The following is a 27,952-nucleotide window of genomic DNA, read 5'->3' on the forward strand; positions in this document are numbered from 1 at the left end:
GCATCCACAGGCATAAACACTGACACATGTCAACAATGACACAGTCCTGATTTTCAAGACATAGCAGTTATCCAGTTTTTGATTGGGTTCCTCATACTTTACCACAGTATTTATTCCTTGAAATAAACAGGCAGAAGAAAATGTTTTCCCTGACTAACATGTTCTAGTACAGTTTCAAATACATTTCTTCTTCTAACCTGATATATCTCAATATGACCCCATTATGGGGATGTGATTTAAATAAAATAGCAAATGTAAATACTAATTCATTCAATCTAGGCCACTGTGTATGTAACTTCTGATAATGGGTTTTCATTTTAGAGACTTGTATATGCATGACATCTTGGGATATTTAGAAACAAATAAAGATGTTAATCTAAATTTGTTTTCAGTCTGGAGGTAAGGTGTTTCAAAACAAAGGCATACTTCATTTGATTGCACTTTGTAGACACTTCATTTTTTACAAATGAAAGGATTGTAGCAACCCTTCATTAAGCATGCGTGATGGTGCCATTTTTTCCAACAGCCTGTGCTTGTATTGTGCATTTGTGTCACATTTTGGTAATTCTCATAATATTTTAAACTTTTTCATCATTATTATACATATTATGGTGATCTGTAAGCAGTGATCTTTTATGTAACTAACGTAATTGCTTTGGGGTGACATGGACTCCACCCATGCAAAGATAGCAAACTTAAGCAGTAAATGTTGTGTGTATTCTGACTGCTGCACCGACTAGCCATTTGCCCATCTTTTTCCCTCGCCTCAGACCTCTCTATTTTCTGAGACACGACAATATTATAATTAGGCCAAGAAATAATCTTACAGTGACCTCTAAGTGTTCAAGTGAAATGAAGACTCGTACATCTCTCATTTTAAATCAAAAGCTAGAAATGATTAAGCTTAGTGAGGAAGGCATGTTGAAATTCCAAGACAGGTCAGAAGCTAGGCCTCTCGTGCCAGTCAGCCAACTTGTAAATGCAAAGGAAGAGTTCTTGAAAGAAATTAAAAGTGCTACTACAGTGAATGTTTCACATGAATAAGTAAAACAGTCTTATGGCTGATATGGAGAAAGTTTGAGAGGTCTGCATAAAAAGCAAACAAGCCACAACATTCCCTTAGCCCAAATCCCAACAAGATCTCAACCTTCTTCAATTCTATGAAGGCTGAGAGAGGTGAAGAAGTTGTAAAGGAAGAGTTGGAAGTTAGCAGAGATTGGCTTATGAGGTTTAAGCAAAGAAGCTGTATCTATAGAATAAAAATGCAAGATGAAGCAGCAAGTGCTGAGTGGAAACTGCAGCAAGTTATCTAGAAGATCTAGCTGAGGTCATAGATTTAAGTGGATACACTACAAAACAGATTTTCAATGTAGACAAAACAGCCTTTCATTGGAAGATGATGCAATGTAGAACCTTCACAGCTAGAGAGAAGTCAATACCTAGCTTCGAGGATTTTTTTTAAAAAGACTAATTTTCTTGTTAGGGGCTAATGCCGCAGGCAATTTGAACTTAAAGCCAATGCTCATTGACCATTCTGAAAATCCTGGGCTCCCATGCTAAATCCACTCTGCCTGTGCTTTATAAATGAAACAACAAAGCCTAATGACAGCATGTCTGTCTACAGCATGGGTTACTGAATATTTTAAGCCCATTGTTAAGACCTATGGCTCAGAAAGAAAAAAAGAAGGATTCATTTAAAAATATTTCTGTTCATTGAAAATGCATCTGGTCACCCAAGAGCTCTGATAAAGATGTACAAAGTGATCAGTGTTTCTATGCCTGCTAATGCAAAAGTATTATAGATCAAGGAAAGGATTCACCATTCCAGATTCCATTAACAACATTTGAGATTCAAGGGACGAGGTAAAAATATCAATATTAACAGGAGTGTGGAAGAAGTTGACTCCAACCCTCATGGATGACTTTGAGGGGTTCAAGACTTCAGAGGAGGAAGTAACTGCACATGTGGTGGAAATGGCAAGAGAACTAGAATTAGAAGCAGAACCTGAAAATGTAACTGGATTACTGCAATCTCATGATAAAGCTCGAGTGGATAAGAAGTTGTTTCTTATGAATGAACAAAGAAAGTGGTTTCTTGAGATGAAACCTACTCTTGGTGAAGATGCTGTAAACATTGTTGAAATGACAATGAAGGATTTAGAATATTTCATAACCTTGGTTAATAAAGCAGCATCAGAGTTTGAGAGGATTGACTCCAATGTTGAAAGACGTTCTACTATGTGTAAATGCTATCAAACAGCATTGCATACTACAGAGAAATATTTTGTGAAAGGGAGAATCAATAAATGTGGCAAATTTAATTGTTGTCTTATTTTTGAAAATTTTCACAACCACCTTGCTGTCTTAATGTTTGAAAATTTCCACAGCCACCCTAACCTTTGGTAACCACCACCCTGATTGAGCAGCAGCCACGAATGCCAACGGAAGACCTCCTACAAGTAAAAAGGTTATGATTCACTGAGGTATCAGATGATTGTTAGCATTTTTTAGCAATAAAGTATTTTTAAATTAAGGTTTGTACACTTTTTTTAGACATAATGCTATTGCGGACTTAAAAGATTACAACATAGTGTAAATATAAATTTTATAGGCACCAGGAAACTAAAAAATCTGTGCGACTTACACTATTGCAGTATGTGCTTTATCATAGTGGTCTGGAATTGAACCCACAGTATCTATGAGGTATAGCTGTACCATATAGGTCTCATAATATGCATTTTAATACATGGTAACATTCCTCACATACCAAACACGAGGCCGGATGTGGTGACATGCACCTATAGTACCAGTTACTCAGGAGGCTGAGGTGGGAGGATCACTTGAGGCCAGGAGTTCAAAGCTATAATGTGCACTGATCATGCCTGTGAATACCCACCACACTCCAGCCTGGACAACACAGCAAGACCCTGTCTTAAAACATACAAAAGTATATTTTTGACAAAGCTAATAGCCCAGTTAAATGATGTAATATATACATGGTGAGATGGGTTCTTTTTCTTTTTTTCTTTTTTTTTTGTTTTTGAGGCAGAGTCTCACTGTGTCACCCAGGCTAGAGTGTAGTGGCATGATCTTGGCTCACTGCAGCCTCCACCTCCCGGATTCAAGCAATTCTCCTGCCTCAGCCTCCCGAGTAGCTGGGATTACAGGTGCCTGCCACCGTGCGCAACTAATTTTTGTATTTTTAGTAGAGACAGGATTTCACCATGCTGGTCAGGTTGGTGTCGAACTCCTGATCTCAAATGATCCACCTGCTTTGGCCTCCCAAAGTGCTGGGATTACAAGTGTGAGCCACCGCGCCTGGCTGACAGGTTCATTTTCTATGCAGAGTTATTTCTGTAATAATAGTTATACTACATACTTTTGGATTTATCCCACTGAAATGGATTTTTCTTTGAAGTTGCACTGAGTTGGATGATTTGTTTTCAAAAATGCTTCCTGATAGAAGATAAAAAGATATTGTTCTTCACTGTAGATTTTCTTGGTGAACAGCTATTTTTCTCTTATTGCATTTATTTTTAAAGAACTTGGAAAGCTCAACTGTGATGTCCCTTTAAAAATGAAATATGTTAAAGACACAGATTCTTCTAAGTATATATATGCTTTTAATGTCTAGGTAAAATGTTGTCGATCCATTAGCAAAGCTAGAGTGTGTCTTCATCATTAGGTAAAGGCAAATTGTTTCTCTCATACCTGATAGATCTATTTAATAAGGTATATTTGACAAAGTTGTAAGAAAATTTTTAACTGTAGACTACTGAGTTGGTAAATGCTTTACTAATTACTAACATTTATATGTGCATATACCAATAAACATGTATACATAGATGAATACACAGATAAGTGAACTCACTCCATCCTACATGTACATACACAGCAGTACTTTTACTTTGTTTTAAAATATTTACATTCATTAAAAGCATACTTTGTTTAAAGTCCAATTTATATTAATAAAATAAAGCCCTTTAGAAATAAAATCTAATCATAGACTAAAAATCACTTTTAATGATACACAATTTTATCAAATAATTTTGAACACCGTGATGCAATGTGTAAATCCCTAGGGCAGTATGTGTTACCCAATTTGACTGAGTTGGTGGTTCAGGTTATGGCAGGAGAATGCAGACGTTTCATTTTCAACCTTTCTTCCACCTTCTTCTACTAAACACCAGATAAAACAACTAGGACACCTAAATTAAAACGAACAGCAAACTTGGATGACATCTTCAAATGCTGTCATAGAAACTCCACCTGAAAACATGGCTTGAAAGTAGCAAGTCACTCCCAAAGATGGCAGGAGCAGAGGGTTTTTAAATCAAGGGAACGAGAGTGGTAATGATGGATCCTACAATCACAGAAGTCAGAAATAACAAACATGCCTGGCAGAAACATTATGGCTCTACCCTGAATACGGTGATTGGGTCTGCAGTAGAGCAGTGAAACTGAGTCATTCAGAGGAAAATTCTTTGCAGACTCCAACTTGAGTGTAAGTGTCATCAAAGGACAGACCTCACAGGGAGTAGCTAACGACCTCAGGAAGACCAAAAAGTTCTGAAGTGATATACACAAAGATTTCAGAACTATCCGCAAATATTTGCAGATAGTGCATTCGACTGCTCAGGGCAGCAGAGCTAAGATAACGTGGAGAGAATGGGATTGGATAGTAGAGAGAAAGTGTTCCAGAGAAGGGAAATATCAACAAGTATCAATAAAATAGAGTTTTAAAGGTCAGAGTTTGGCCGGGCGCAGTGGCTCACGCCTGTAATCCCAGCACTTTGGCAGGCCGAGGTGGGTGGATCATTTGAGGTCAGGAGTTCGAGACCAGTCTGGCTAACATGGTGAAACCCTGTCTCTACCAAAAATACAAAAAAAAAAGAAAAAAAAAAAAAAAGAACTTGGCATGATAGCTCATGACTGTAGTACCAGCTGCTCGGGAGGCTGAGACAGGAGAATTGCTTGAATAAGGGAGGCAAGGTTGCAGTGAGCTGACATCATGCCACTGCACTCCAGCCTAGGCAACAGAGTGAGACTCTGTCTCAAAAAAAAAAAAAAAAAAAAAAAATTCAGAGCTTATCTGTGAAAGGCAGGTTTGGGTTGCCCTGAGACCAAGATATCTCACACATATCTTGATGTGTAACTATCTAAAGACAAAGTTATTCTATGTGATGAGAAAGAGCCCTGGGATCTGCACCTGAAAGTTTGCAGACATTGCTATGGTTGACTACAATTCTTTTTCCTGCTGTACTGTATCTTTACCTTTCTCAAAGCTTTATCATAGAATTTTCTGTGGAGTTTTGTGAGTTATCTTTTAATCTTCTGAGTCCTTTCAATAATCTGGCTATGTGTTATTGCCACATGAACTTTCATGAAGAATAAGATTGTATTGATTGCTAGGACTTCACTGAGTTTACAGATCAGATTGTATCAACTGGATTGTGTCTGCTAAAATCTGTATTATGCTTGCTAATATACTACTTGTTAATCTACTGATGACCTGCCAAACCTGTATCCAAATCCCAAATCACTTTCTGGGGATAAAATAGTTTTACCTAACACCTAAATTAGGATGGCTTAAGTGACTCTTACTTTCAAAATATCTAAAATTGAACTTATAAATTCTTCCCTTGGATATACACTCCTCTGACTCTCAGTTTCTATTGTTTCCTTGAAGTGGGATCTAGAAGTGTCCAGGTTTGGCCCATAATTTTACCCAGAGATTCAACTACTTTTCAATTCTCCATTCCCTCTCCACATTCAGGCACCCTCATTTCAGGTCCTTAAACACAGAAGAACTGATTACTTTGTCTGCCTAGACTATTGTTCAGTTTGATTGCTTCCAAGTGAGCTAAGGCCACAGAAGCAAGGGGCGTTTTTTATATAAAGAGTTCTGGTAGCTTTTTAAAAATAACCCACAAACACTGGAGCATGATTACCATCCAACTCTGACAAAGAAGCATGATTACTTATGAAGCATTCACAATATAAATTCCTTCCATGTCTCTGGGGAGATTTGTCCTCTCTGGTACACATCTCCCTAGATCAGGAAAAAAACAACTTTAATCTCTAGTAGAGCATCTCTTCTTTTTAGGGAAATAAGGCTCTAGAGTCAGACCAACTGGCTCCACCACTTTATCTCTGACAATTTACATCATCTTTAAAGGCCTGTTTCTCATTCATAAAAGTGAATAAAATGATAGAAAAAGTCTAATGAAGTTATTGTGAAGATAAAATGATTTTCTAAGGATAAATAAATGGATAATAGTAATTTCATGATAAATTACATATGAATGTATTATAATTATTATTTCAAAAAATATTCATTTCTACTTGAATGGGCTACTCAAAGTTTTCTTTCTTTTTTTTTTTTTTCTCTTTTTTTTTGAGACGGAGTCTCGCTCTGTCGCCCAGGCTGGAGTGCTGTGGCCGGATCTCAGCTCACTGCAAGCTCCGCTTCCTGGGTTCCCGCCATTCTCCTGCCTCAGCCTCCCGAGTAGCTGGGACTACAGGCGCTCGCCACCTCGCCCGGCTAGTTTTTTGTATTTTTTAGTAGAGACGGGGTTTCACCGTGTTAGCCAGGATGGTCTCGATCTCTTGACCTCGTGATCCGCCCGTCTCGGCCTCCCAAAGTGCTGGGATTACAGGCTTGAGCCACCGCGCCCGGCCTACTCAAAGTTTTCTAAATATGTGAGTCTCATATATATGCGTATATATGTTTGGTTATATATAGGATATAAAATGATTTTCTAAGAATAAATAAATAGGTAATGGTAATTTCATGAAAGTTATATATGAATGTATTGTAACTATTATTTCAAAAAATATTTGGCCAGGCGCGGTGGCTCACGCTTGTAATCCCAGCACTTTGAGAGGCTGAGGCGGGTGCATCACCTGAGGTCAGAAGTTCAAGACCAGCCTGGCCAACATGATGAAACCCTGTCTCTACTAAAAATACAAAAAAAAAAAAAAAAAAAAAAATTAGCTGGGCATGGTGGCGGGCACCTGTAATCTTAGCTATTCAGGAGCCTGAGGCAGGAGAATTTCTTGAACCCAGGAGGTAGGGATTGCAGTGAGCCGAGATTGCGCCATTGCACTCCAGTCTGGATGACAAGAATGAAATTCTGCCTCAAAAAAAAAAAAGTATTTATACCTGAACAGACTACTGAAAGTTTTCTAAATATGTCTGAGTCTCTAATGTGATCTTCCAAACCATCTTATTTTGCATTCACATTTAGGATAACTTCAATCCTACTCAGGAAACTCAATTTGAACTTGATGCTCTCCTCAAATATTAGAGTGTAACAACCTCTTCTTCCCCTCTAAACCAAAAAGCACTTATTCATATATTACATCTGGCATCATATTGTAATTTAACTTTCCAAAAATTATATATATTATATATACACATATATATATATACACACACACACATATATATATGTACACACACATATATATATATATATTCAGGGTCTCTTTCACCCAGGCTGGAGTAGAGTAGCATGATTACAAACATAGCTCATTGCATACTTAAACTCACTTAGCTTCCCCAAATATTAATACTTTATAAAATCATAATGCAATTGTGAAAACACAAAATTAATGTTGGGGCAGTAGTATTAACTAATCTGCAAACTTTATTCAACCTACAGGTTATACTACTAATGTCCTTTTTCAGGTGCAGTCCCACAATGCATTTTGCTTCATGTCTCCTTAATCGCCTCCAATCCGGAAGAGATTTGTCTTCCATAATTTTGACACATTTAAACGATACTGTCCAGTTATTCTGTAGATGTCTCTAAATTTGAGTTTGGTTTTTATTGTGAATAAATTCCGATTGTGCAGATACCACACGTATAACATCATGTTCCTCTCAGTGCACAATATCAAGCAAGGTATCATATTAATATTTCCACAGTAAATTTAACATCGATCATTTGGTTAAGGTGGAATCTGACAAGTTTCTCCAGTATGATTTTTTCCTTTGTAATTAATGCATATTTTCTTGGGAGATTATTTGAAACTATGCAATTAACCTATTTTTAATCATACTTCTATTCATTAAGTTTAGCATCTACTGATAATTCTTGCCTACAGCAAATAATAGGGTAATGTTCACAAAGTGTTGATTTTATATTTTCATCATTTCTTTTTCATTTTTGATCAGAATTCTACTGCAGGGAAGAACAATTCTTTCACTCCCATTTATTTATTCATTCAATTATTTATATATATCAGCACAGACTTATGAATATTTATTTTTCCCATGGTTACAATCTATTACTATTGTTGTTGCTCAATTATTTTTCAGATTTGGCCATTGGAAGCTTCTTCAAACTAGCTCCACATAATTTTGACATGCCCCTATCATGTATTGAGCATTCTGTTTATTACTAATAAGTTTGAATAATTTTATGTATGTATTCTTCACAGTTTTTCTCATTTTACATAGTATGCATTTATATTGTTAATACAATCTGCCTAAAAATGAACAATTATAATAATGTATACACATATAGTATATTATGAGATGATTCATAGTTAATTTTTTAATCTTGATTCTGTGTTTCCAGAATTTCAAGAATGCTATAATTTCAAATACTAATAGTTCTGTTATTCTACTTTCTTCTGAGGATTGTCTTTATATGCTTGGTGCACGAAAATAATCAGATACACCACATTTTCTGCAATGTTCATAATATAATTAGAATAAATAACGATTCAATATATTGTAATTTGGCTTCCTCATCTATATATTCTAAATTAATGCTGCCTCAATAATTTTTTACTTTGAAAAATTTTTCTCTAATGTACAATTTTTTAAAGATTAGCTGTTTGTAATGATTAGATTTATTCCTCCGTGGTGCTAAACAAATTTTGTTCAAAAATATTTTTTATTAAAATGTTTATATAATAATCTTAATAGGCTAAAGCTATTGTAAAATATAATTAATAGAAGGATGGAAAATATCTGTATATCTTAATTTTCAATAATTTTGAAGAATATGTAGAGACCTAATTAATATATTATTTTTATTCTACTTTTCCTTTACCTCAAATATTTTACGTTTCCTTGAAGCAAATTATTTTAGGTGTTTCTGTCATCCTCTTCATATCCTTTATTGAACAATTTGGTGAGAGGACAAAATTAACAAATGTAGTGCCAGATGGATATTGAATGTTTGCTATTCTTTCATCAATCTATTTTCTTTATATAAGAATATTTTGATATGTTATAAATTTTTCACGTTTATAACATGACTTAGAAAACAATTTGTATTAAAATCCTGGCTGGTGCAGATTTTGATTTATAATTAAAAATATAAAATATTTTAAACAAATTATTACAAGAAGTTTTCTACCATGTTTTTATATAAGCATAATTACTAATTATCAATCAAATATAGTAAATGACAATAAATACAAATAAGTTGTAAAATAGTTCACTTTCTGTGTTTTCCTTTTGTTTTTGTTTTGCTTTGTTTTGTTTTGTTTTTTGAGACAGAGTTTAGCTCTTGTCACCCAGGCTTGAGTGCAATGACGTGATCACTGCAACCTCTGCCTCCTGAGTTCAAGGAATTCTCGTGCCTCAGCCTCCCAAATAGCTGGTATCACAGGCGCCCACCACCACGTCTGGCTAATTTTTTTGTATTTTTAGTAGAGACGAGGTTTCACCATGTTTGTCAGGCTGGTCTCAAACTCCTGACCTCAGGGGATCCCTGCTTCCTTGGCCTCACGCAGTGCTGGGATTACATGCACGAGCCACTGTGTCCGGCCACTTTCTGTGTGATCTTATTTCTCTTCATTATCTGCCAGCAATGGGAAAGGCTTGCATTTTGCCCTTCCTCCAGTCACCATTTCTGGATTCCCTTTCTGACATTTGACACACTCTTCTTCTTTCTCATCCGGATGTAAATATTTTTTATACCCAATGTTTCCTACCCACTTTTTCTGTCATTTTTATAACTCTACAATAGATCCAGTATATTTTTAAATGTATTTTTTAACTTCCTCTTTTTCACTTTAATAAATTTTATTTTTTTAAAGCACTTTTAGGTTCACAGGAAAACTGAGCAGAAGGTACAAAGATTTCTTACATACATACAGACTCCCCCGTATCAGTGTCCTCCGCCAGAGTGGCACATTTTTTTCAACTGATGAACCTACATTGACAGACACATCATTAGCATTCCGAGTCCATCATTTACATTAGGGTTCACTCTTGGTGGTGTACTTTCTATATGAGTTTGAACAAATTGATAATGACATTTATCTACAATTGTAATATTATACATTTTCGCTTTTCTAAAAAATGTTCTATTCTCTGCCCATTCCTCCCCTTCTCCCCCAATCTCTGGTAACCCTTGATCATTTTAATGTCACCCTGGTTTTGCCTTTTCTAGAATGTCATATTATGGGAAGCATACAGCATGTAGCCTTTGCAGATTAGCTTATTTTACATAATAATATGCATTTATAATCCCTCCATATCACTTAATGGCTTGATAGCTCATTTCTTTTTAGCACTGAAAAATAACCATTGTCTGGCTGTACCACAGTTTATTTACCTTTCACCTACTGAAGGACATGATCATTGCTTCCGAGATAGACAATGATGAATAAAGCTGCTGTAAACATTCATGTGCAGGCTCTGGGTGGATATAAATTTTCAACTCCTTTGAGTAAATACCAAGAAGCATGATTGCTGTTATTATATGGTAGGAATATGTTTAGTTTTGTAAGAAACCACCAAACCATATTTCAAAGTGGCTCTACCATTTTTCATTCCCAACAGTAATGGTTAAATTTCTGTTGTTCCACATCCTCACCAGCACTGGTGTCAGTGTTCTGGGTTTTGGCCTTTCTAAGAGTTGTGTAGTGATGCCTCAGTGTGTTTTAATTTGCATTTCCCAGAAGAAAGATGATGTGGAACATTGTCATACATACTTATTTGACATCTGTATATCTTGTTTGGTGAGGTGTCTATTAAGGTTTTGGCTAATTATTTAAGCATATTTTTTTATTAATAAAAAGTAGCAATTTATGTTAAGAAACAATTATATTTAGAGCAGAAAAATATTTTAGAAATATCTATATTTGAGTTCAAAGCATAACTAAGCAAAGTGATTGAATTCACATTCTATAAATTAGCTCAAGATGTGAAAAACAAAATTAAATTTAAATCTTCAATTGAATCTATTTCCAGCACCTGAAGGATTTTCCCATGTTATCTGCATTAAGTTAATTTTTTAATGTGATATGGAGGAATTTCAGAGAAAGACATGATTGTGGAACAAAACTAGAAAATGAGAAGCTCCACCTAAAATCTCAAAAATCCAACCAAGGCATTGTTAAATTGAAATTACTCTTTAACTACAACTAAAAAAAAAAAATCAAGGCCGGGCACAGTTGCTCACGCCTATAATCCCAGCATTTTGGGAGGCCGAGGCAGGTGGATCACCTGAAGTTGGGAGCTTGAGATGAGCCTGACCAACATGGAGAAATCCCTTCTCTACTAAAAATATAAAATTAGCTGGGCGTGGTGGTACATGCCTGTAATCCCAGTTACTTGGGAGGCTGAGGCAAGAGAATCACTTGAACCCAGGAGGTAGAGGTTGCGGTGAGCCAAGATTGTGCCATTGCACTCCAGCCTGGGCAACAAGAGCAAATCTCCATCTGAAAAAAAAAAGAAGAAGAAAACAAAGACATGAGGGGATTTAATGAAAGTAAAATAATATACATATAATAATTGTACAGTCTGAACTTAACATTGTTGCCATTTCTCTGCAGCTTTCAAATTTTTCATTTACCAGTTTCAAAATACACTTGAATATCTGTTTCATAAATGATGATAAATTAGAAAACATTTATAAAAAATACAATAAGAAAATTGCCATTAATAATAGGTAACTTAGCATATTTATTATAAGCATGCTATAGTGATTAAGTGCTCAGATCTTGAGTGAGACAGACTGTTATGGGAAGTCAGGGACCTTGAACTGAAGGACCGGCTGGAACCAAGGCAGAAGGACATAAATTGTGAAGATTTCATTGACATCTATCAGTTCCCAAAATAAATACTTCTATAATTTCTTCCGCCTGTCTTTACTGCAATCTCTTAACAAAAATTGTGAATATTTCATGGACATTTATCACTTTCCTAATAATACTCTTATGATTTCTTATGCCTGTCTTTAATCTCTTAATCCCATTATCTTCGTACACTGAGAATGTACGTCACCTCAGGACCACTATTGTACAAATTTATTGTAAAACATGTGTGTTTGAACAATATGAAATCAGTGCACCTTGAAAAGAACACATTAACAGTGATTTTTCAGGGAATAAGGGAAGATAACCATAAAGTCTCACTGCCTGCAGGGTCAGGCAGAATAGAGCCATAGTTTTCTTCTTGCAGAGAGCCTATAAACAGATGTGCAAGTAGGAGAGATATTGCAGAATTCTTTCCCCAGCAAGGAATACCCTGGGGAAGGAACGCATTCTTGGGGGGAGGTCTGTAAATGGCTGCTCTGAGATTGTCTGTCTTATGCGGTTGAAATAAGAACTGAAATATACCCTGGTCTCCTGCAGTACCCTCAGGCTTACTAGGATTGGGAAATTCCAGCCTGGTAAATTTTGGTCAGACTGGTTCTCTGCTCTCAAATCCTGTTTTCTGTTAAGATGTCTATGAAGACAATATGTGCACAGCGGGACATAGACCCTCATTGGCAATTCTGATTTTGTCCTTTGCCTTGTGATCTTTATTACCCTTTGAATCATTTGGTCTTTGCGACTTACTCCCTGTTCATACACCCCCTCCCCTTTTAAAATTCCTAATAAAAACTTGCTAGTTTTGTAGCTCAGGGAGCATTATGGACCTACTGATATGTGATGTCATTCCTGGTAGCCCAGCTGTAAAATGCCTCTCTTTGTACTCTTTCTCTTTATTTCTCAGACAGGCTGACAGGGAAAATAGAAAGAACCCATGTTGAAACATTGGGGGCTGGTTCCCCCCATAACAGACTCACTCAAAGCCTTTCCTACCACTTAGCTGTGAAACGTTGAGTGTGTTTTTAAATTCTCTGTCCTTCTTCCTTGTCTACAAAACTGGGATAATACCAATACCAAATTTATAGATTTGCTAGGAAGATTAAAGGACATAATACATATTGTTGTAATTATTTGTCATTATTATAACCAAGCATGTTAAAATGCAGCCATAAATTTCTAAGAGACCTCTCTCCCTTTAAAAAAATGACTTAAGTAAGACAAAAGTTTAACTTTTCCTTCAGCTCCCAAAATAAATATGGATAAAGTAATCATCAGTTTGACTGGAATAAAAAGCTGTGTCAAAAGCATATATATATGTATACATATTTCAAAACCAAAGTGAATGGACAAATGACACCTGAGTCACACCCATTTCTGGCATGGAAACTTATGGTAAGCACTTGGATCTAGTGTGCCACTGAGTGGAAGACCTATATTGGAACTTAATAAATGTTTGATTAAAGGACCTGATTAGTTTTCATTTCAAACATTTATATCTAGAATTTTATGTTCTTTCATTTCAGCTTTAGGCACTTATTTCTACCTTCTGCATACATACGAAGTTTTAAAAATGCAAGAATTGGCAGTAGCTAGTTCAAGAATGGTATGATCAAAACGCTTTAAAGAAAACACAGATATTAAGAAAATTTCAACACATGAAAAAGCCACACAACACATATGGATGACATTCAAGCATGGGGAATATTACAGACATTCTGTGTTGTGAAATAAACACTTTAAAAGAAATAGAAATATGCATTCAACACCTAAGTTAATATTTATGATTTATATGTTATTATTAAGGACTACATATGGAATTTTCATCCTATCCTATTCAAGCTGTTTGTGTTTTAAAGGAAAATGTAAAACTTCCTATATCTAAACTTCTAATAAATTTTATACCTAAGGGAAGTTCCAGAACTGAAGAAAATAGCTGGCACAGGTTATACCCAAATAACTTGTTTTAATTTCTTTTTGGTGACTTCAAAATGAGAGCCTTCACTCACCAATTTATTCATTAAAGGTAACTGTTATTTGACTGGTTATTTTGTGCTAAGATATGGACCTAAGTTAGTATATAACAGTTAAAACCTAACTTTTCAAACCTCCAATAGGTCCTGCTTTCCCCCAGATTGATGCTGAAATCTCATCTACAGTAGGGTCCACAGATGTTCTACTTCTGCTTGAACACTTTTAGTGATGAAAATTTAGTTTTGACTGGAAATTAGTGACCACAGATTTTGGTCAAAACTAACTCTTTTGAAATGAAATCTTTTTGAGACATTTTGAAAGTATGTAGAACCAAACTTAAAAAAACTAGAAACCTAATTTTACCTAAATCAGACCATTTTAATTACTTTAATCTCTGTAATAATTAGAAGTAATGTATTTTTTCTCCTTTTTATTTTAACAGGGCAGAAGCTCAGACACATCTGGACTGAGTAACAATAACAAAAAAATAGAAAATGTAGCAATTATTTTTAATTGCTAGGTTTAGTGTAGAACAATCTAAAATTACTAAAGCTTCCATTTTTTTCTGGCACTTTAATTTGGAACTCAGTCAATTAATTGTCTACTATGGCAATCTAAATTATATTAAGTCAACTTACAAATGGACTATTTTACGAATCATAGATGAGGGAAAAAGCCATTAAAGTAAATAAAAATGGATGTATAAGAACATTAAAGGATAACTACTCTGAACTGAGACCAAGGTTGTAATCGTATTTTTCAACATATGAGAGAGAAGGAGAAAAATCTTATATAAACTCTAATCTTTAGTAGTTAAACCATATTCTGATACTCATGTTCATATCAGGTGTTGTAATTTAAGAGTTTTTGCCAATCTAAAGCACATAAAAAGGAAAATATGTTGAATCATTAAAAAGATTCAGAGTGGTTCACATGTAAAATAGCTGAAGTGACTGGAGTTATTTAGATAAGAAAATATCAAGAAAGAAATGGCAACTTTGTAAAAAGCTCTAGAATACCTGATATAGAATAGGGATGTTTGTAAATTTCTGTGGGAATGTAGACTAAACTAGAACTGAAAAATGAATGTGACCAAAGGGTGCTTTTGTAATTAAATTGAAAAATAATTTTCTATCAATTCAATATGGACAGACATAACTAAAATTAGTGATTTTCATCACCAAAATGTCACTTGTGAAATGTAGAAGATTAAGTTTTAGGGAGGATATAAAGAGAATATATGTATCAAGTAGAATGTTAGATTAGATATATGACAATATTATAACTTGCCTAATATAAGAGCCATAAATGTAACCACCCAATGGGTTCTTCTTGCCTGCTGCCCACATAGAGATGAATTATCAAGGCAACGGAATTGCAATAGAGAATTTAATACATGTGGAGCCAGCTAAACAGGAGACAAGAGTTTTATTACTGTAATCCGTCTCTCAGAAAATTTGGAGTCTAGGGTTTTTCTAGTTTTTTTTTTTTTTTTTTTTTTTTTTTTTGAGATGGTGTCTCACTCTGTCACCCAGGCTGGAGTGCAATGGTGCGATCTCAGCTCACTGCAACCTCCACCTCCCATGTTCAAGCGATTCTCCTGCCTCAGCCTCCCAAGTAGCTGGGATTACAGGCATGCACAACCACACCTGGCTAATTGTTGTATTTTTGGTAGAGAAGGGGTTTCTCCATGTTGGTCAGACTGGTCTTGAGGTCCCAACCTCAGGTAATCCTCCTGCCTCGGTCTCCCAAAGAGCTGGGATTACAGGCATGAGTCACTGTGCCCGGCCTGAGTCTAGGGTTTTAAAGATAGTTTGGCACTGGTCCATCAGAAGGCAGGGCCTGAAAAATACCTCAAACACCAATCTTAGGTTTTACAATAGTGATGTTATCCATAGGAGCAATTGGGGAGGTTAGGAATCTTGTAGCCTCTGGCTGCTTGATTCCTGAACCGTAATTGTTAACCTTTTGGCTTAGTTGTTAGTTTTACAAAGGTGATCAGGTCCTTAGGAAAGGAGGGGTTTGTTTCAGGAAAGGGTTGTTAACTTTGTTTCAGTTACATTATAAATTAAATTCCTCCTATAGTTAAATCAGCCTATGCCCTACCTAAGGACAATTTGAAGGTCAAAGGCAAGATGGAGTCACTTAGGTAACATCTATTTCAATGTCATAATTTTTCTCACTGTTACAATTTTTGCAAAGGTAGTTTCATAAATGGAGGCTCAGATGCCAGAAATTCAATTTATTTTGTCTTCTTATAATAGATTGACATGTAGTCTTTTCTTTTATAGAAAGTTACAATTAATATGTGGGATCATTTTCTCTAAATTCAAAGCCAAATCTGAAATTTGAGTCAAATATTAGAAAAACAATCCCTTATTTCTTATCACTGCATATTCCTCCATTAAGAAAACATAAAATTAAACTTACCAACATGCCTGAGCAAAGACTAAAATAATTTCTCTATAGCAAACTGTCTTTCTGAAATATTTTCAATTGAAATAAGCTCAATATCAGAAATAAGTCAATATTTGCCTCATGTCTTGGTGTGTGGTTTGAAATGTCCAATGTAAGTAAGAAATTTCTTTTAAATGGCCGGACACAGTGGCTCATGCCTATATGAGCATTTTGGGAGTCCAAGGTGGGTGGATCACAAGGTCAGGAGTTCCAGACCAGCCTTGCCAATATTGTGAAACCCTTCTCTATTAAAACTATAAAAATTAGCCAGACATGGTGTCACGCTCCTGTTGTCTCAGCTACTCGGGAGGTGGAGGCAGGAGAATCACTTGAATCTGGGAGGCAGAGGTTGCAGTGAGCCAAGATCACGCCACTGCATTCCAGTCTAAGCGACAGAGTAAGACTCTGTTTCAAAAAAAAAAAAATTCTTTTAAAGTCTCACTATGGGTTTTTAAAATGCATTTGAATGTTTTATTCTAGTAAAGTAAAATTGAGAAACATTTAATATAAACTTTTCCCAATTTTTTTTGTGTAAAATTGATGCTTTCAGAAAATGTACCACGTTTATCCAGTAACTTGGTACACCTAAACTTGCAGGAAATCCTAGTCCTCAGGTGGAGAAGGACAACATTAAAATGTCAAATATATAGTATAAGAAATCTGTGCTTATTTAAAATTAAAATGCATTATCGACATTCCAATGAACTGTTGCCGTATTTCAAAATAATTATAAGCACAACCTTTATTCAGCTAACAAATAAAAATTTAAAAATACATAATTATAGGAGAGTTATGAACATGAAAGAATATTTGCAAGCTTCTTTCTTAACGGAATAGTTAAAATCATTTTGTATACAGCAGTTTTACCATTTATTTGCATTTGGAAAATGTAAAACACTTCCATTTCAATTACATTAAATTAGTATAAAAGCTTTATAAAATTAAGCCGTTATAGTTTAGACCATTGGTCGAAAGAGCTACTTGAAGATATGAAATGAAAAGTAAGACTATGACAAATATATTTCATAACTGCTCACTGCCTGAGCCACCAAGTGGAAGATGTACTTTCAATACAATATGATTAGATTATATGAGGGACAGAGAGACAGAGTTCTCCATCAAGTAGGCTGAACCCTAACAGTTGCCTCACAGTCACCATGCTTAAATATTAAAGTAAATCACTGAATTAAAAACTAGAAAAGTGTGGAGAGGATAAGCACTCTGTTTCTGAAACATGACAAAGAGAATAGAAAGGGGATGATCCTGAAGAGCTTTGTGTTGTCATCCTTAACAATTTTTGTTTCTTAATGTACTAAAGAACTTTAAAAATGAGATTAATATGATCAATTGTTTGTTTTAGAAAAATTAACTTACTAGATCTTTCAAATAAGAACAGGGTAGAAGGATTGGAGATAGACAATATGAAAGTTTTTAGGTAAAAGATAATGAAAACTTAAAGTCAGGCAGTGACATATAGAGAGTAGAAATGGTATTTACTTGACATTAAATAAAATATAAGTGAAAAGATCTGGTACTCATTTTAATGCAGGGAGGTCAAAGAGATGAAGAAATTCATGAAAAATTCTGGGTGGCTAGCGTGACCACATGAAAAGGGAATCATTTTTTTTGAGATAGATACTGTAGGGGAAAGACCAGTGCGTCATACTGCAGAGAAGGGGAGATTAAATAAATAATGCAACTGGATATGAACCTATTGAATTTGAAGTGCATATGGGGCAGTGATGGAAGTTGTTTAGGACAGGATTATAAATAGGAATCTGAAGCTCACTAAAGAGATTTGAGTTGGAGATGAGAATTTGTACATGCATCATGAATTTTAGATGAGATCTGAGTCAAGATACCTGGAAAATATTGTGCAGGTTAGTAGGTAGACTAGTAGTCCAAGGATAAAAAATATATTTTAAAAGCCCTCCAGCATTAAAGAATATCTCACAAAGAGGATAGGAAAGTCTGTTAGAAAAAGAGTATAAAGTGAAAGCACTATAATCAAAATAAGAAATGAGAAAGCTTTAAAAATACTGATGTCTTTTTACACTAGTAAAAACACTCAAATAAGTTTTCTGTAGGACTCGGTAACTAGAAGGCTTTTGGGTTATATATCTGCATTGGAGAATGAAAACCAGATTTCTTAAAATGATGTAGTACCGAATTCCATGTTGACTCCTCTTTCCTCTTTCAAAAAATTTAGTGATAAAATGAAATATTAAGATAGGACCACATTATTTCAAGAGAAATATAGAATGTACAGAGGACTTTATTAGAAAGAAGAGCCTGTAAGATGTTTATAGCTATAGGAGAGTCATTTTATATGTACAAATTAAAACACAGGAAATAAAATGTAAAGATCATAGATAAGACCTTTATAAGATTTGAAGAAGCTAACAGGGAGTAAGTGGAGAAATTAGGAGGAAAGAAAATCTTTCCCAATATCACAAGAATGCCAACAAAATTATTTATAATCTGGCATGATCTGGTATCAGTTAATTAGCCCTTTTGTCTTCTGTTATGGGAACTGAAGGCCTCAGATGTTTCTTTGCATTTCTTTGAGTTTCTACTGTTAGACGTATCTATGTACAGGGAGATGCCAACACAAAGTTCATACTCCTCCTTTAAGTGTGGTGTAAGAAGCAAACCAGAGGCAGACCACAAACCCTGGTATTAAAAGATAGAATTGGACCTGCCCATTTTCAGATCTTAAGTCCACTGTGGGCCAGGTATGGTGGCTCTTGCCTGTAATCCCAGCACTTTGGGAGGTCGAGGTGGACAGATCACGACGTCAGGGGATCAAGACCATGCTGGCCAACATGGTGAAAGCCCGTCTCTACTAAAAAAAAAATACAAAAAATTAGCTGGGCATGGTGGCATGCACCTGTAGTCCCAGGTACTTGGGAGGCTGAGGCAGGAGAATGACATGAACCCAGGAGGCGGAGCCTGCAGTGAGCAGAGATAGCACCACAGACCTCCAGCATGGGCAACAAAGCGAGACTCTGTCTCAAAGAAAAAAAAAAAAAAAAAGAAAAAGAAAAAAGAAAAAACAAAGAAAGAAAGAAAAAATAAGAAAAGTCCACTGTGGAGGAGAGAATGCTCAGCTCAGCAAAACTATTGGTCTCCCTAAAACTCTCCCTAAAACTGATATTTGTTCACCCTGTTTATTCACAGAGTCACCTTGATTTTGTTTCCACACTCTGTCAGCACCAGGGTGCTGATTGCTATTTCATGGTTTTTCCCCAAAACAGCAGGCAAATGATGTTTCAGCAGGCAATGCTTTTCCCAATGCATGCTTGGGAAAATGCTTTTACTAAAATCTTCTTGTACACAATGTTTTTCACTGTGACATTTCACCCTCTTTTGCTTTTTGACTCAATTTCTTCCCTTACGTGTGACCCAACTACTTCTTGTAATTCTCGGAGATTGTATGCCAGGTTTTTCAGCCCTTGTCAGGTTTCAACATGAGCTGGGGTAGAACAAATGCTGGTGGATGGTGGCAGGTAGGTGAAAGAATGCTCAAGGAACCACAGGCAGTTGCAACATGGCTTTATTCTCTTCCCCCACTACAGAGTCAGCAGTGCAGTTATATCACTCACAGACAATAATGGCTCAAAGCCAGATATGAGCTCACATAAGCAGTTTACATTAAATGGCTACATAAATATGATTACATAATGCATGGGGTTGTGCGCCTGCACTCCAAATCTGCTGTGTCTTGCTGTACTGGATGTCAGCCTCAGTATACTCCTGACTGAAACACAATCGTTTTCCTTACACTCTACCCACTAGCCCAAGGGAGTCCTCCTAGTGGAGAGACGTGCCCACAGGGCAGAACCCTGGACCCATAGGCCATAGCAGCAACACAGAGAGCAACAATTCACTACTAATATTCCCTGCTATGCTGCCCATAATTATTAGGCTCTGGCCTATACTCTTCAGTAAGGTTCTCAATTGTCTTGATTTCCTGGGAAACTTCCTGCAAAGCTGCTGTTAATGTTTTGTTGATTGTCAGAGATGAAGGTACAACATTGCATCCCCAAAAGAGCACAGATGCCAGATGCCACCTTGGGCAGCAGTTAATATGTCTAGGACCATCTGGGTCTGCAGTACCACCCTCCTGGTTTGATCAACCTCATCTGTCAATAGAAGGAGGGCAACTCAGGTGTAATTCAGCGCTCAAGCAGTGTGCTCCCCAAGTGCTGTAACTTGCATTTCTACAGTTATGATACCTGCTGCAGAGATATGTAATGCTAAGGGGTAGAGCCACCAGGGAGCTCATTGCACTCGCAGAAACGAGGAAGGTAGCACCTCCCAGTTATGTATGTTTCTAGGCAATGTGGGCATAACAGTGGCAGGAACATAAGGCCATCCCCAGGTACAGCAGCCAGTCCAGTTAGCTGGCAAATATGACCATCCCATGTCTCCACTGACCCACATACTCCCAGGGGGCACAAAATCCACTGGGGTCCAGCTTGATGAGGCTGCCTATTTCATCATACATTTGGTGTGGTGACATATGTTATATTTATGCAGGCTACACCAGGCAACCACCACACAGTGATGTTACCCCAGTGATGCTTTATAATTGTGGTACCTGTGGTGGGGGCATCATGTGTTTTCCCACCAACCAGCCCCATCCATTATAGAGTTAGGAGTTAGCCAGGGAGTGGGCATGCCATGGGTTTTGTGGCAACCCCTATCCAAAGCTTGCCATGTCATTTTCCATACTTCAGCCATGGGACCCCAAGTCTCTAACCATGTCCAGTTTTCCACAGAAGCTGGATATATGTGCCAGGGTACACTGTCTGCAGCTGCTACTGAAAGAACGGTGCAGATCCAACAGGTGGAAACATTGGTCACCTCAACATAGGTGTGGGCTCATTCCACAGTGCTGTTGGAGCATGTCAACCTACGATCAAAACTGCAAAGCAGGCACAGGTACTATCAAGGGCAAATCATGCCCCTCAGGCAAAATACAAGCCCTCTCTTCATCTCTGGAAAACAATGCAGCCCCCAAGGGCTTCTGCACTGGGTGATGGTACCACGCCTTCTCAATTCCCATGCTTCCTTTGGGTCTTGTATCCATGCCAAAGTCACTGAGGAGCTTATAATAAGTCACACAGACAATACATATGTCCCCAGAAGGAACATATCACAGAGGCCATATATTAAATACAAAAAGAGTGACATGTAAATCATACTGGAGGTCCTCTTCCCAGGGGGTTACAAAGACAACCATCAGCAATGGGGGACTTGAAGGGTCCACAGCCAAAACCAGCTTTTTTGCTCCCTCTCTATAGTGGCATAGGGGCAGGCAACAACAGACTACCATTCATCCGCATACCTGGTCAGAGGAGGTCATCCTTGGTGTGTATCTGTAACTGGATGGGGGCAATGGCTTGGTTTAGCAATGCCTCCATTGGGGCCACGCTGCCTTTCTGTGGCTGTTCATTCAGTTTGGAGCATCAGGTCCAGCCTTGAACTCTACCCTGCAAAGACAGGGAAGTAACAGGCAAGCATAACCTGTTTTCAGGAGTCCATTATATCGCTCAATCATACCAGCAGCTTGTGGGTTATATGGAACATGGAACTTCCACTGTATGTCAATCCATTGTGCCCACTGTTGTACCTGCTGTCCAGCAAAATGTGTTCCCCTATCACTTTCAATGGTCAGGGGATGACCGTAGAGGGCACACAAGTTTTGCAGGGCCCGAATGGTATGTTGTTAGTCAGTCATCCTGCAAGGGTAGGCAAACAACAGACCAGTGGCTCTGTCTACAGCCGTCAGCACATGCGTATGCCCCTGTGACCTTGACAGCAGCCCCATGTAGTTTGTTTGCCATCTAGTCAAGAGCATCTGCCCTACCATCGCTTGTGTAACACTGGGCAGCTGTCTCCATCTGGGGTATGCCTGTGCGCAGGCTGGGCGCTTCTAGTAGGCCTCCTAGATATCTTGCATGGGCAAGGATAGACCCCAGCTCTTACTGACATGTTGCATTAATTTACTCCTTGCATGACCCAATATTCGATGCAGCCATAGGGCTACATCTTATGTAGGTGCTGACTCCATCCATCGAACCCTGGCCAAGGCATCTGCCTCATCATTGCTGGGGGCAGCCAAAGGCACATGGCCTGACACATGATAAATAGTTACATCTTTTTGGAGGTCCATTTCCCATAGGTCTTGCACATGACCTGGCCCCAAATGGGCGGGTGGACAACTAACCAATTTTGTAACTTCCAGGTAGTTAACCACAAGGTCAGGCCTCTATAATCAGTGCAGATTACCATAGGTGTTTCCTCCTTGGTGATCACTGTCCACACTTCCCTGAGTTCAACCCCTTTGTCCACACCCAGTATCAAACCATATGGTATCAGTACTAGGTTGGACCGTAACAGTGGCCCAGGCAGCAGTAACACCTCGGGTGGACCCTTCCATATACCATGCCTTATCGGGAATATGGGGGCAACCTTCTTTGGATGTTGATAGCTCAGGATTTAAGGGTACCTCAGGCTGACTCATGGCCTTATCTTACATCAGAACTACAGATCCCAAGACTTCTCATAATTCTGCTGCTAAGGAGCTCGCACTCATGGCACTCCGCTGTTCTAAGTAGGCACCCAACTCTGCTAACGTGGATGTCTGTGCCGTCCCAGTCCAGGGGGTCGTTATCTATGAATGTACCTCCTCCATTGGGTAAGTCTTCCACACAACTACTGTAGCCCATCCCATCACACTCTCACTCACAAGCCTGAAGGGTGGCATATGCAGCTGCTAATTACTCCTCTGTCAATGAATATCAGAGCTCAGCTCCCTTCCAAACTTGGGACCTAAAGCCTACTGGTGTTCTAAAGTGCTCCGTGTGCTGCCATAGGTCCCAGCCAAAACCATCTGTAGTTACATGCACACTGAGTTCAAATGGGCATCCTGGGTCAATGACTCATAGGACCGGCACTTGCTGTGTGGCCCACTTGGCTGTAGAAAAGCCATCTCAGCCTCATTGTCTCAATCCCAGGTAGTTCCCTTTTTTGTCAACTGATAAAATAGTTTTATCATCTGAGCCAAATGGGGCACAAATGCCCACCAATATCCCAAGAGGCCCACAAAAGTATGTAGCTGCCTCACCATGGTCGGGCCAGAAACATGCCTGAATTTTGTGGATGATAGCCTCTGATATGGCTTTGGTCTTACCTGATCAGATAACTTCCTAGAATTTAACAGACAATTCAGGCCCTTGGACCTTGGATTCATTGATGGCCCAACTGCATGCTGCCAAATGTTGTCACAAGAGGGATGCTGCCACTTCTAAATTTTCAAGAGAATCAGAAGTTAACATAATATCAATATAATGGAATACACGGACCCCCTTTGGACATTTCCAGGGGGCTAAATCCATGGCAATGAGACGATGATATATGGTGGGACTATGCATATAGCCCTGTGACACGACTGTGAAAGTCCACTGTCACCCTCCCCATGCAAAGGCAAATTGTTCGTGGCTCTCTGGAGCAATGTTGATTGAGAAGTATGCACTGGCAAAGTCCACTACATAGTGGTACTGTCACAATTCCATCATCAATCAGTCCATCAAATCCATAATCAATGGTACAGCTGTGTGTAAAGAAGTTATTGCTTTACTTAGTTCTTGATAATCCACCATCATTCACCAAGTTACAGCAGGCTTCCTGACCAGCCATCCTGGAGAATTGTAGGGGCTGTGGGAGCTACACACTATCTGCACCTCCTGTAACTTCTTAATAGTCTCAGTTCTCTCCATATGCCCACCTGGGAAGCAGCATTGACGAGTGGAAGTAACCCATCGGGGTGGTGGGAGGACCTGGGCCCAGGGATGCATACATCCACCCACAGAATGTATTCAGGTATAGGAGAGACATACACAGTGTATAAGCAGGAAGCCAAGCAGCCAATGCCAAGGTGCAAAGATACAGGTTTCACTTTCACTGACCATTCTCCATAGCTGTCTATGCATGCAGCCCTGCCTGGAAACTTACCCACTTTCCCACAGATGAGGCTACAATCTATGCCAGTGTCTACCAGTGCCAGCAGCCACTGTACATTGGTGGGGGACCAGTGGATTGCTAATTCCACAAGTGGCCTCCGGTCATCTGGTGTCCCCCAAAGCCGGGGACCTTGGCCAGTTCCCTAATCAAGCACAAAAGGCTCTGTAACTCCACCTGTCTGCAAGTAGTCCTTGAGCTGGAGCATCCAGGTGGGACGGGGTCGAGCAGCATTGCCCTTCTCCTTCTTGGGCATTTTCCAGAATTGTTGCTCCAGAGACAATTGCCTCCACAAAGCTAACAGCACTTCATTGGGTTGCTTAACAATTTTCTCTCAGTCAACCCCAGCCAAAATCAAATCAATCCACATTTGCCCACATCTCTGCTGGGGCCCCTTTTTGTCCCATTGGGTCGTCCCCTGTTGAAGGGGTACCTTCCTCTTTTTTGTGACACAGGGTCCTTGTTCCTGCCTATGGCCCTCTGCTTCCCCAAGGGCCACCATGGCAGTAGTCACCTCATGTATGTGGCGCCCCACATATAGAGTGAGGACACTGGCCAGAGAGCCAAAGGCGCTTGTCAGCACAGAGCCCAACACAAGGTCCCTCATGTGGGAGGTAAAGCATTCATCATCTGGCCCTCAGGTACTCAGATTAAACATAGCCTGCTGGATACCCATCTCTTGAATTACTTGCACCAAATCTGTACACAATTGCCATTTACTCACAATTTTTGGTATTTCTCTGGCATCATTCCATACTGTTTGTATGGCTGCCATCAGCCGTTCAATTAGCATGTAGTTGCCTTGCCCCTGTGCTAACCTCCTGTTCACCTGCAATCATTGATGGAGGGAGGAATGGATCATAATGGAGGCCAACTTTTCCGTTTCAGAGGCATACAATACTGTTGCTCCCTCATCCCAAAGATGAAGCATCGAATCTGGTAGGGCTTCCCCTGAGCACTGCCAACACTATTTACCTAATTCCTGCAACTCAACTGGAGTATAGGCAGTGCATGACATGTGCCCTGTCATAGTAGAGGGTCCCTGAGCCTGCCCCTGGGTCCCCAATGGCTGTCCATGCTCTATTTTCTGATGGTCCACTGGGCAAACCCACAACAGAGGTTCTTCCTCCTAGGTATCAGACCGAGCAGGGGTCTCTGACCAGGATGGTGGTCCCAGGCCTGCACTAATGGCAGCCCTTAATTCACATTCCAAGCTGTGTAGCTGGGCTTCCAGGTGCTCTGCTTACACCTGGAGGTCCCTTAACTATGCTGCATTCTGCAGGGACTCAGCGTGCACTTCCTGTAGCATAGCCAAAAATGCCTATCCAACTCTTCCAGCAAAGGTGCGCTCCTTCTCGGTGCTCTGTGCTTCCAGGTACTTAAGCGCCTTCTCCATGCTCATTGGGGACTCGTTCACCACTGCCCATGTTTCTGCCAGGGCCCATCCTAGCAGAATGGCAGCCACTGGGTGTCATAACCCATGCTGGGGCCACATGGCTGACCTGGGATAATCAGGGGCCTAGGGCTCACTCACCTCAGGGTCCTGCCAACTACATCAACTGTCAGGTTCCAATGCAAGCTGGGGTCCAAGGGAAGCTGGTAGACAGTGGTGGGTAGCTGAAAGAACACTCAAGGGACTGTGGGCAGTTAGGACATGGCTTTAATCTCTCTGCCATCTACAGAGTCAGCAATGCAGTTATATTACCCATAGATAATAATGGCTCAAAGCCAGATATGAGATCACATAAACAGGCTACATTAAATGGCTACATAAATGTGATCACCTAATGCACAGAGTTGTGCACCTGCACTCCAAACTCGCTGTGTCATCTGTACCAGATGTCTACCTTGGCCTACTCCTGACTGAAACACAGCCATTTTCCTCAAAGCCCTGTCAACTTCTTGTATGGGTCCGTGGCATCTCCAGTGTTTAGAAGAAGGAGAAGAAGGAGGCAGCAGTTCATCCCTTCTTATCAGGAACCAGCAGACAAATGTCTTTTTTTTTCTCAATGGATATTGTTGTGAAGATGGGAATATTGCTTATGTTAATGCACTGTATAATGTTTTCTTGCTTTCTCTTAACTATAATTACTCTCTCTTTTAGAGAGCATTTTGCTAGTCCCAAATTTGATTTCTGAATAACAAATATGTTCCAAAGAGACTTTGTTAGGAAGTCTAATTCAAGATTAGGAAGTCTAATTCAATTCTGTTCATTGTTTTGTATTTACAAACAAAACTAAGTGTCCCAAAATATGGAGTCACGTTCTTTTGGAAACTGGATTCAATAGCATGAGAAAGTTATCCTGGTTCTTTAAGCCAATTTGATCTATACATTTTAAGTCCTATACCTCTTAGCATTGAAAATACTATACTTTTATCAGATATATAGTTTTATAACAATTCAGTGATATTTGCTGCTTGTGCGCTATCATATATGTGTCTATGTGCACATTCTGAGGCTCAACTCTAGACCTGTAAATTAGAACCCTTACCTTAACAAAATTAACTTTGAAGAAACATTTCTCTAGACCATAATTAAGATGCAACAAATAATTGGGATTAAATAAACCATGTAGTGTAACCAGTCTTCCAAGTAAGTTACAAATAAAAACTAAAAGATAACTCACAAGAATCTATAAGTTTGTGAGTTTTAAATGAGGTCAAAATAATTGATGAAGGAAAGAGGAAGTTGACATGGAAATTTAAAATGCTTACAAATGGATAATTAACATACTACCTATGACACTTAAGAAACCAACTAAAATATTTAGACAAAAATATACAATCATTAATGCTAATACTTACAAAAGAAAAATGTGGAAAATCAAATTTAATATTTAACCTAATAAATGAGTAAACTGTAAGCAGAATAAATTCAGGAAAATTACATGGTAAGAAGTAGTAAAGATACTCATGGAGGCTGGGTGTGGTGGCTCATGCCTGTAATCCCAGCACTTTGGGAGGCTAAGGCAGCTGGATCATGAGGTCAGGAGTTTGATACCAGCCTGGCTAACATAAGGAAACTCCGTCTCTACTAAAAATACAAAAAATTAGCTGGATGTGGTGATAGGCGACGGTAATCCCAGCTACTTGGGAAGCTTAGGCGTGGGAATCACTTGAACCCAGGAAGAGGAGGTTGCAGTAAGCCGAGGTTGCGCCACTGTATTCCAGCCCGGAAGACAGTGCAAGACTTTGTCTCAAAAAAAAAAAAAAAAAAAGACACTTATACTTATGGAAAAAATAAAAAAAGGAAACATATGATAACAAAGATTAAGAAAGCAAGTATTCATTTTTAAAAAAATACTGAAAAATAGATTAATAGATTAACATATAGCCAGATTGATTCAATATATAGAGAAAGAAAACTAAACAGTATAGTGAAATGAAAAAGAACATTTTAAAAACCAAGGAGTTACCATTTGGTTCCTTA

At 38.5% G+C, this 27,952-nt stretch overlaps 1 long non-coding RNA gene across 5 annotated transcripts in view; it reads right to left on the bottom strand.

The window, feature by feature from the left end:
- The window catches only part of LOC105466715 (uncharacterized), a 52,168-nt gene extending 25,447 nt beyond the window's left edge, over nt 1-26,721 (bottom strand). For 2 of the 5 annotated variants that reach the window (XR_011620493.1, XR_011620490.1), the window contains exons 1-2: nt 23,696-26,721; nt 21,848-21,992 (exon numbers count right to left, since the gene is read on the bottom strand). This is a non-coding gene — a long non-coding RNA (uncharacterized lncRNA). Of the gene's footprint in view, nt 1-11,057; nt 11,692-21,847; nt 21,993-23,695 lie in introns of those variants that run through there. The other 3 variants (XR_011620492.1, XR_978429.2, XR_011620491.1) reach the window with 3 other exon arrangements.
- Between the last annotated feature and the right edge of the window lie 1,231 nt (nt 26,722-27,952).

Source organism: Macaca nemestrina, chromosome 3, assembly GCF_043159975.1.
Source record: "Macaca nemestrina isolate mMacNem1 chromosome 3, mMacNem.hap1, whole genome shotgun sequence".
Classification (NCBI taxonomy): Eukaryota; Metazoa; Chordata; class Mammalia; order Primates; family Cercopithecidae; genus Macaca; species Macaca nemestrina.